Below are 10,902 nucleotides of genomic sequence, written 5' to 3' on the forward strand. Positions count from 1 at the left end.
AAATTGTTTCTCCGTTTCTATCTATCAATAGCTACTTCATGAACATGCAGTCATAAGGCATTTTTGTAAGGCCTTCTGAATGTCCAAGGCCACATCTGCATGCATCCGAGGGAGCATGGTTTGCACACCAAGAGGCCAAAGAGAGTGTAAACTGATGGAGAGGATGAATATCCTGAATTTAAAAATCCTGCTGATTGTTGCCTTTCTGAAAGGACTCATCTCCTCCACTGTCTCATGTGTCAGTTATGCCATCGTCGGCTCCCAGGACCAAAATTTGAAGTGATGCAGTATGAGTTAATTGCTGGTAAGAGAGCTGGTAGATGTGTGTAGCCTGTGAGTCAGGCCGAAGACTATTTAACTTAACATTATTTACTGAATGTATTTGAAGGGAAAGACTGGCAGTTTTGGTTTCCTCAGTTTAAGCTCGGTGACTGTATCTATGCTAATAAATTAAGCAGTGCCAGAGGTTGTTCCCAGATGCTGAGTATGACTTTGTTTACAGTGCTCAGCTACTGTCACTGACCTGTTTTGGCCCCTGCCAACTAACCCTCTCCCAGACAATTCACATGCACAGCTTGGAAGTTAGCAAGGGCCAAAATGTTTTGGGCTATAAGAAAGTTGGACTATAAGAGTAGGTGAAAAGGGGCCAGTCTGTACTAGAGAACAAGTGTTGGGCACATTTACCTTTCTGGTATAGACATCAGGTACCCAGTGAATAATGTACTTTTGTCAGCAGTCCACAGTAAAAAAGTTGTGCTGTTATCTGTCATGAATTAACCAGCGCTGAATCTAATGTGGACTTGGAAAAGGGTATTTTTGGTCATTATGTTTGGTTCTGACAAGAAAGTTTGGCAGATCCTGATGTTATGTTCTTTTCAGAACAGGTCATCTTCTCCATCACATAGTTTGTGTATCATCACCATCTGTATGAAGATGAAATAACTATGTTAGTGGTGTTTTGATTTGGTTTCCTATTACATAATAGTTCTCCACCTGGAAGCTGATCTGGCTCATTGCCTTGTTTCATATTGGAGAAGACTGCAGGTCCATGAGAACGGTAGTGGAGAAATGGGACTTTCTGTAAAATTTTTTAAAGAACCTAACCCTTACGCTTCTGAAATGCCATCATAATTCCTGAAAAGAGTTTTACATCAGCTGCTTCCACGCCTCTAGTCAGTGGCTCAGTGTGGGGCCACCTCCTTGAACTACATCTCCCATGACACACCCATAGCCTTGGCCGTCCCCTCCCTTGCAGGCATGGGATGTCTGGTGCCTCCGGGAAGTTGCCTGCCTTTGCTGATTCATGTGTGATGATACCCGCTGGGAAAGCTGTTTTCAAGCAGTCAGACATTTTTCTGCATAGTATTTTGGTTAAAATCCTGTCTTTCCAATCTTCCCAGCCCTTTGTGGTTTCTAAAGAGAAGACAGCCAGCTCAAGTTCATGGCTTTAACTCTTCACTCAGCTCTGAAAATGCTCTGCAGCACAGGAGAAATTCTGCTACCCGCAGCTGATGGGTAGGGAAACTGAGGCACGTTGCCTAATCCGTGGTGAATAGCACAGCTTGGGAGCAGAGGCCAGGTCGTGTGCCCCCCTGCCAAGTATGCTAGGATAGGTGACTTAGAGGTGAAAGGCTGCAGCTGTGAGGCCAGTCCTCCTTGTTTAGCAGCGATTAACATTCCTGAAAAGCCTGCCCAGGCTTACGGCTGGTCATCGTGATTTACTGCGTGTGAGGGTCTTTTATATAAGGCTTTACATGCCAGCTGTAGCAAGCTCGGATGCCTCCAACCCTGAATTTTAATTTGTGTTATTTTAAAGTCTTTCCTTGATTTAAATAAAGAATAATCCTAAATATTTTTACAGGAATAACATGGAGATATGTAATTTCTTCTGGAGGAAGTGAACTACTGTAAAACCTCACTGGGGCATTGAACAGATTTGTTTAAAAAGAGAAAATCGAACCCAGAACTGAACTTTTTAATTCAATTCCTTCCTGTGCTGGCACAATAGAGCAGTGGCTGCTGCTGCATCACCCAAGCTTCCCTGCCTGCAGTGGTTTTGCTTTCCTGCCTCCAGTAACGAGGTACCTCCCCTTCTAACGCAGCAAAGCTAAATTTAGCCCCTGCAGAGCGCACATTTCCTATATTTAGTGTGGTGAAAGTCAGACTTCAGCAAGGAGCTGGCTAAACTATGAGGTGTTCTGCAATCCAGGAGACGGAAATAGAAACATAGCAAAGCGTCTCCTTGGGTTTTCCCCTTCTGGCCAGGCAGCAATGACAATGGAGGGGACCTGGCTTTTTTTTTTAAAATACATATCATGGCAGTTATCATGGGATTCCTGATGGGGAGCAGACAGAGAGCTGCGGAGCCCAGTGCCGCTGGGAGGATGCAGAGCAGAGCTGCTGGCTGTGTGATGGAGGGAGGCTGCTAGCAGCTCGCCCAGCCCTGGCAGCCTGGTGGGGACACAGCCGTGGTGGATCTGGCAGGCTGATGCAGCATCCCCCGGTGCCAGGCGCACTGCAGGGGCGATTTAGGCTGTGTTTTACTCCTCTGCCCTACAGCTGTGTATCTGCATATGTGTGATATATGCAGAAATACGCATGTGCTCGTATATGCAGAAAGGGCCCGATTCTCATTTACCCAAAGCTTGCCTAATATCAGCTTGGCAAGATTTGTAAGGTGATATAATACCGTTTGTTAAACCAAGTGATGTATATGGGAGAAAAATTGGAAATTTGGGGGCACTCTCCTTTGGGTCTTGCATCAGAGCAGGTGATACAGGCCACAGGTACAGCAGTGGGGGTGGAAATGTGTTGTGGCTTTTACTCATGTGGCACCTGACCAGATGGAGGAGTGGGGTGGTCGTGGCGGCACCCCGATGGCAGTGCGCACTCCCTCTGCGCGGGCCCCCCGAGCATGGTGGGCGCTGCTAGAGGGCTCGCAGACTGGGACTTAGCACATCTAAAAGCAAATTCTAACTCAAATTGTAAGATGTGCCGGCATTGAGCCCCTTTTGCGCTACCAGCGGAGGTTAACAGACTTAATACAAATGGGTATTCAATGATCACTTCAGACTGCCTCTTGGGTACTGCAAGCCATGCGATTTAATTCCTATGTGAATCAGAAAGCATCTTTGGGACAAACATCAGATCGATTTGGTTGAGCAAATCACTGTTGTTTTTTTCATTCAAGCCTGCAGAGTCTGCACCTTCAACAAGATTGGATTAAAATTTGATCAAAAAGGCTGGTACATTACAAAGACAAGCCTCCGTCAGGGTATTCTAAGAGCCTTGTGGGAGCCTGTTTTCAGAAGAAATGTAAAGGCTCTAGAAGGAGAAGTATATAGGGCTAGAAGATTCCTGAAATGATCCCCTGCTTACCGTAGCCTTCAGGCCATACAATGGTAAAACTTTCCTCAACTGATCTTGTTATTTCCTAAAAATAGCCATGTTTTTTTGCCCCCTGTACTCCTCCTGGGAGGCTCTTCCAGAACAGCACAGGTAGAACTGTTTTCTAATTTCCAGCCTAATTTTATTGTGGCTCATTTATTCCCATTTGTTCTTGTGCCAATTGTTCTTCATTAGCTCTTCTTTCTCCCTGATGTACCTCCTCTATAAATATACCTGGGATAATCCTATTTTGCACCAGCTTTCGCTTGGCTGGGCTAAACAAGCAGAGCTCTTCAAATTGCAGATTCTAAAATAGGCTATCAAGCTTCAGGACTGTTGCCACAAGGCATAAATACTTCCTTTTCTTCCTTCTTTTACCCCTTTGTGCGTTAGAGAACATTGCACAAGTGGGGTTACTATGGCATGGGGAAAATTTGCCATTATGTTGTATTATGAAGTGTGGCATCAAAGTAGTTTTCTGAGACAGAGCATTGCACTGAGAGAACCATTTTATGATGCAAATTGCCAGGTACTGGTCTAGATGGGCCATTTGCCTTTTCTAACACCTTGATTTCTAATTTTTTTATGCAGAATAGCTTAGTCGCTATAGAGAAAATAATACTGTTGTAAGCCAAGGAGCATGATCTCACAAAAGGAGTGAAAAAAAAGCAGCAAGGGCAGAAAAAATAGAGAAGAGCCTTCAAAATGTCTCAAATTTTCCTAAATTTTCTGTGAGATGCAGGAGCGTATTAAAAGCATTCAGGACAGCATTCACATATTAGTTGCTTCTCATATATGGGCTGGTCCTTGGATGGGGAAAATGTTTCTAGCCTTGTGACAGCATCCCAGACTGAAGTGAGCCCTCTGTTCCTTTTGCCTCTGTCTCCTGGCTGAGTTTCCGTGCGTGTATTGAGTTGCCATTGATGCCTTTTGACCACTCCTTTCAGCGGAGCGCCAGCAGCATGGAGCTGGCAGGCAGTGAAAACTGAATCTGTGTAGGAATGAGCAGAGGGAATCATCTTTGAAGAGCAAGGCTGAGTCTGTGCAGCACTGAGTCCATGGAGCAGAGCTCGTGGCTGAGAGCAAACAGTCAGTAACCACTGCTGTCTATGGAATCACGAAACCCAAACCGTCCTGGGACGGGAGGTGTGGGCTGCGCTCTGCGGCCACGAATGACAGGCACAAAGACAATCTCGTGCTGCTCAAGTTCTGATTTAACTTGTCTGTTACCCATAAAGCGCACTCTGACATGAGCATTCATTCATTTACACAAGCATTAAGTGTGTCTGCAAAAGTATATCTATCCTGACATCCTTTGGCCCCATGTTCAGGGCAATGCTTTGATAAAAAAGGGGAGTGAAAGGGCATTATTTTAGCTGGAGGTGAACTGCTGCTAGAAAGGAATGGAAAGGGAAGGGGATTCCATGCTGAAGGTAATTAGAGAAGATGAAGTACTTAAATGAAGTGAATGCTTCACTGCGCTTAGAGTTAATGCTGAAATTCACTGGTCTGGGAAAAAAAGCTGAAATGTTGCTGCTCAGATTTGCGTTAATAATTTTTTTATGTGCTACTAGATGACCCAACTCACTTTGTCGTGGGAACAGAATAGCAATGATCCAACCAGTGTCCTGAAGGCTCCAGGAAAAGACTCAGTACAAAGAAAGCCAGCTCTGTGCGATGTGACCAGACAGCATGTGAATGATTTAATATTATCTCACTGGTAGATCCAAGAGCCAAAGGAAATGGAGGCCTTGTTGGGCAAACAGTGCCCAAGAGGTAGAGTCACAGCTCCAGTAACTCATAGTCTGAATAAATGTAATGAAGAAACAAGAGAGGATGTGGCATTGAACTAAATGGGAGGTGAGAAGCAATAGCAGCACGGTATGATGTGGGAGCGTGTGCCGCTCCAGCGAGCACTAACGGCTCACAAGCAACCTTACCCCCTCCTCCCAGTCAATCTGTGCTTAAAGAAAGGTGATGGAAATTAAGTGCAATACAGCTGCTTCTGTAGCAGAGAGTCTAGCAGCAGCGTGATTGCAGGCAGCTTCCTACGGCCTGGCGGTGAGGCAGTTGCCAAGGTGATGTCTAAAAAGCTCAGCTCCCGGAGCCCGTGTAGCCCTGCCAGCGCGTTGCCTTGCCTCAGCTGCGGGGCTCAGGCGCAGCCTGCGGTGGGGCCGCTCTGCCCAGCGCTGGGACACCTTCAGAGCAGTGCCACCTGCCCAGGGCCAGCTGGGAGCTGCCGGTGGCACGGAGCAGAGGTGCTCAGCGAGGTCTGGCTGGCGTGCACCCACCTAGACAGTAACGCAGCTCGGCCATCGCCTGGGCCTCAAGGCTTTGCTGTTTCTCTCTATCATGTGGCACTAAAGCCGTGGTGAAAACCGGCTCTGCTCAGGTCTGTGGCCAAATTCCCAGTGACTCTAATGAGGCCAGGATTTCAGCCTGGCAAGCTATTCAGTAGCGCCATCCTCACAGCCGTAGCCCAGTTAGCCAAGAGATGCAAAACCCCTTGTGATTTTCCCCTTCATATTCCTAGTTCACCTGCTAACTAGCGACTGAGTTACCAGTTGCCCTTTTTCTGTCTCTCAGGTACTTCTGTTGCCAAAATGTCTCCCTCCCTGACAGGCAACATGAGGGAGGATGACACCCCTCTCTCTTTCCCCAGATGGTCACTGCTGTCTCCTCCTCAGCCACCAACTGCTGAATGTGAAAAGATTCATGACATGAGTGTTGACATAGTGAGAGGCTGAGAAATTCCCTGGCTTGTAGTACTGTCCTCAGCCCAACCTTTCTCTTCATCTATATTTTCGTTTGCCGCTCAGGGTGGAGGAGTGCGGCCGTGAGTCATCCTGGGGGCTGATGACTCATATTTTCAGTCGGGGCCGTCAGCGTGCTGAGGGTTTCTTGAGGCTCTGCCCAAGCTTTCATGCCCGGAAGCTCAGCGGAGGGAGGGGACTCTCTCCATCGGGGGTACGCGCACGGGTTTTCCTCACTGTGATTTCTAGCCCCCGGTTGTCTTTTCTCTCTATTTCATTGTTTCCCTCCCCCACGATCCACCTCTGTGCTTTCCAGTTCCAGACTGAATCTGCCTGTTTTCCATATATGCTAGCATTTTCCTCTAACATCCCGTGCTCTTCTGCTGCTTGGAGAGAGCCCACTAGTATTTACTGTCTATATGAGATGCCGCTCCATCATGGCTTGAACAGCCTGTGTTGGTGTGCTTTAGGTTGTGCTAAGAAATACCACGTTCTTTCCAGCGCTCAGCTGCTAAAATGTACATGCCGCTGTATGTCATCCCTCGCAGCTGGTATCACCATGGGTTAAACGGGCTGCTTTCCAACTGTGCATCTGTGGTTCTTAAAATACCCATCCTGTCCCAGCTGAGGTTTGCATATCATCCATAGTGACTGGCTGAAGCAGCTGCTAGGCCCAAGCATTACTTGTCGTCTCCTCTTGTTTGAGGTTCACCTTCACATCAGGCTACAGTATCAAGAAGCAGCACGTGTGGGATCTTGGGGAGCAATGGCAGCTAGGAGGTTGTCCATACCTGAGGGGGGTCTGCTCCAAAAGGAGGTGATGAGAGACAGTCTTGAGATGGTTGGTGAGAAGTTGCAGGAAGAATTCTGCTTGACGTGTAAGCCAGTGGTGATATTGGAAGGGGATCTGAATGAGATAGGGCGTATGAGAGGTGCAATACGCTGGGGAAACTGGAAAAGAGGACAGCAAAAAAGTAATTGAAGTAACCCTTCCCAGCTCCTTTGAACTGAAGAATATTCTGACATTCAAAGGCACCAAAACATAAACACACACAAAAAAAGAACTTATTTTTATCATACAGTGTATGACTGATGTGTTGGCAATGTTTTGCTGTCACTCTGCATGGCTTTTAATTGAGGTTACCTAGAAACAGTAAGGGACAAATGTGTTTCTCCATGACTGAGTTCTAACCATGGGAGAGTTCGTAGGAAAACCAGAAAGTATCATGGAGAAGAATGGAAAGCCAAATTACGTTTTCCTCAGTCTTCTCAGTTTCTCCTTTATTTGTAGACTTTTTAAGTAAAAACCATAAAGTAAGTGATGCAAACAAGTATGGTTTAGTTCTGTCATAATTTTTCTCTGATTTCTTTCCTTTTCCCAAATTGAAAAGAAAAAGAGAGAAAGGAGAGAGAGAAGTGAAAAATAATTCAGTTTGGGGCTCTTAATTGAAACAACAATTAAATTTTTAATCTCAGTGCAAATTTTCTTCATAATTTTCATTTTTTGAAGAAAGCCAAAGTTTTTGTGTGTGTTGGAGAAGCAAACCAGACCAATATGAATTGAAACTTTAAACCACTCTGTTCTTGACAGAATGAACAAATGGCTCCTGCTCTCTGCATACGTCTTTGCTCAGTAGATTATGCAGTATACATAAAGAAGACATAATAACGACACCATTTACCAAATTGCAGTGCATCTCACATTTTGTGTGATAGGTTAAAAAACTTGTATTTCATCTGAGCCAGCTCATGCGTGGATAATAAATAAATGAGCTGCTAACAGACTATCAAGCATGTAAAGCTGTTCTGCACCCTTTGTCTAATTACGAAGTCTAAAAAAGATATCAGGCTGGGAAGCGTATATACATAGAACTTCTCAGATCAAAGTGTCCCCAGAAAAGAAGATTTGCTGGAATAAAGTAGCTTCCAAAAACCTCTTGATAGTTGCAGTGTTAGTGGAGCCAGGCTCCCTGGAAGCTGCCAGCTGCGTTGTGTGTCTTTTGGCACCTCTGCAATGTACTTAAATAGCTGGAGACCTTTCTGCAGCCAGGAACAAGCGAGATGAGAAAAGACTCTGTTTCTAAATTTGAAAAGAAAGCTGTAAACAACAGGCATGCTGATTGTAAGTATGCCAGGGGACTTCAGGAGTCTGCCCTTTGGTCCTCTCTGCAGGCAAGGTCAACTTCCCCTCTGTTTTTTTGTAAACACAGACAGTGTGTGAGCATAGTCTGGGACTGCTCTTTCCTGAGGACCAAATCCCAAACCAGGAACAGGGAACTTACCCCGGTGTGATCAGAAACCCCACACTCACACCTTTGCTTTAATAAGGTGTTGCTTACCAATTGACCAGAGTGGCTGCCTTCACAATACACGGTCCTGCTGTGCAATTCCGCTACTTAATCTAGCCTTTGAAGAGGTCAGGCAGGGTTATTTTTAGGGGAAATCAGAGCAATAAATAAGGAACTTAGGCTGTGGGACATGGTGCTAAGTTAAGTAAACGGCAATTCACTACAACATGAATGGTGAAAGAGTCCACATCCTACCCCTGTCCAGGACCACGATGTATTTGGCATTTGGCCACATGAATTTGTAACAGGTACTAGATGTCTTTGTTGTTTCCTAGTCCTATTCAAATGCCATCCATATTTCCAACTTCCATGAGCTCTGCACACGCCACACAGTGTGCCACAGATTCTGTTGATGGTACAGTTTTAACCACTTCTGATCGATCCAGTCAGGAGAAACCAACATGTTCTACTCAGAGAAGCGAAGCCGTATGTTAAGCTATCTTTTCGCAGATTTCCATTCTTTAAAGAGTTGGGGTCTCACTTTAAAGTGTTTAGTTTGTTCTTAACTGAAAATTTTGCTACATTATTTTGCAGAGGTGTTTGGATAATTTCATAGAATCATAGAATCATTCAGGTTGGAAAAGACCCTGAGCGCCACCTCTCCACGTTCATGTATCTGAAGAGAAACATAATCCAGCAAGGTAACTGAGGACTTTTCTGGCCATAGTGTTTTGTCGATGGCATTTTAGTTCCATTGATTGTGCTCCTAAGAGCACAACTGAAGGCAGTGGCTACCTAGGTGGTATTGTGCATCAGTGAAAACTGGAGCTGAGTAGGCAGCTGCACGTGGTGCATTTCACACCTCACCAGCTCATAACCACTAGAATAACTTTTCAGTTATTCCTTCCTGCAGGCAAGGTTGTGAACTCCAGAGAAAACATAAACCAATGCCTCATCGCCCAAATTGCTCAAGGTACTTCAGTTTATTAAGCCTTTTGGCTGCTTTTTGCCTGCTCTTCCAGTTCACTGAAGTGACCCTTCAAAGTTTTCAGCATTTACAGGGGAGCTCTGGCTACAGGCACTTTTTGGTAGCTTTTTTTGCTAATATGTTTCAAATACTATTCTTTACAGTCATTCTTTCATCAATTTTTTACTTCCATCTTTGTAAAGCAAAGTAGCCGATGATCAATTTTTATACCCTTTTTTTCTTTTTGGTTCTAGTTAGTTCTATGGGACACCAAATGTTCGCAGTGGCGCTTTCTGTTCTGCCATTTGAGTGGATGCTCCTTCCTCCATCTGGCCAGTCACATTTACCCAACTGCTTTTTCCAGAATCCACAGCCCATTTATCACAAACAGTCCAGGAGTATTCAACCCTACGTGCAAAGCATATTTTCCTGAGAGATCTCCAGTCTGTTATAGGTTTTGCTTTTTCTTACCCTTTCCATGGCTTTTTTGGAAATGTCATGACACTGTTCATTGATTGCACTTGTCACCACAATAAACTCAGCTTTATTAGTAGTATGTAATAATGTTTAATAGCATACACAGCAGAGTCTGGGCACTATAAATGAGATCAGTTTCTCTGTTTCACAAGGGAGCACTGTTCTTCCTGTTTTATAGACAGAGAACAGGGCCTTGAAGAGACTAACAAGGAAACCATGGCAAAACCTGGTTTGTTTTCTGAATCCTTTTTTATTATCCTAATCAGAGCACAATCCTGGCTTGCAATTCCTCTGGTGCCATGAATTACAACGTGCTTAATTACCAAGTACTGGTGTTCTTCTATGCAAGAATATTTTGTTCCCAAATCTTCATCACTTCAAGACATAAGAAATAACTGTGTGGATGAAAGAGCTGTTACCTTAGAACAGCTGTTCAAATGCACATAAACACCCTGCTGAAATTGCTCTGGCTATTTTGCATATGTTTTACATTTGTAAGAGGTCTTAATAACCATTTTTAGTATGAAATTTCAGCTCGTGCTTACAGTAAATGCTGGTACGAGTTGCAGTAGATTAGAGCAGTGCCAGAACGCTGTTCTGCGGAGTTACCTTCCGAGCGCGGAGGTGGCTAGGGGAGAGCTGCCTCAGGGACGCGTCATGGAGGACACTTCTCACCTGTTGCCTAATGATTTTTATCCATTTTATCCCCAAAGTTCCTACTTCTAATAACTTCCTAATATCCTTTCTGCTGGGTATTAGGATGGTGTCAGTTACATTCCTGGTGAAGAGTGTTTGTATTAGCATAGCTGATGCCCTGGTTGTTTTTTTCATTATCATAACAAGGAAAGTATCAGGGCAGTGGGGAGACAAAGCTGCTCCCTGAGTGCGGGACTAGGCTAAAAGCTCATTGTGGTGTGATGGAAACATTTTTGAGGTGTGGAAAAAGAGAGGGCTGCCATCTCCATGACACTGCTGCTCTTCTTAAAGGAAGGTATTTTTCTTCTCACATAATGAGTTGCTAAATGACTGA

The sequence above is a fragment of the Gavia stellata genome, chromosome 1 (assembly GCF_030936135.1).
Source record: "Gavia stellata isolate bGavSte3 chromosome 1, bGavSte3.hap2, whole genome shotgun sequence".
In the NCBI taxonomy this organism is placed as follows: domain Eukaryota; kingdom Metazoa; phylum Chordata; class Aves; order Gaviiformes; family Gaviidae; genus Gavia; species Gavia stellata.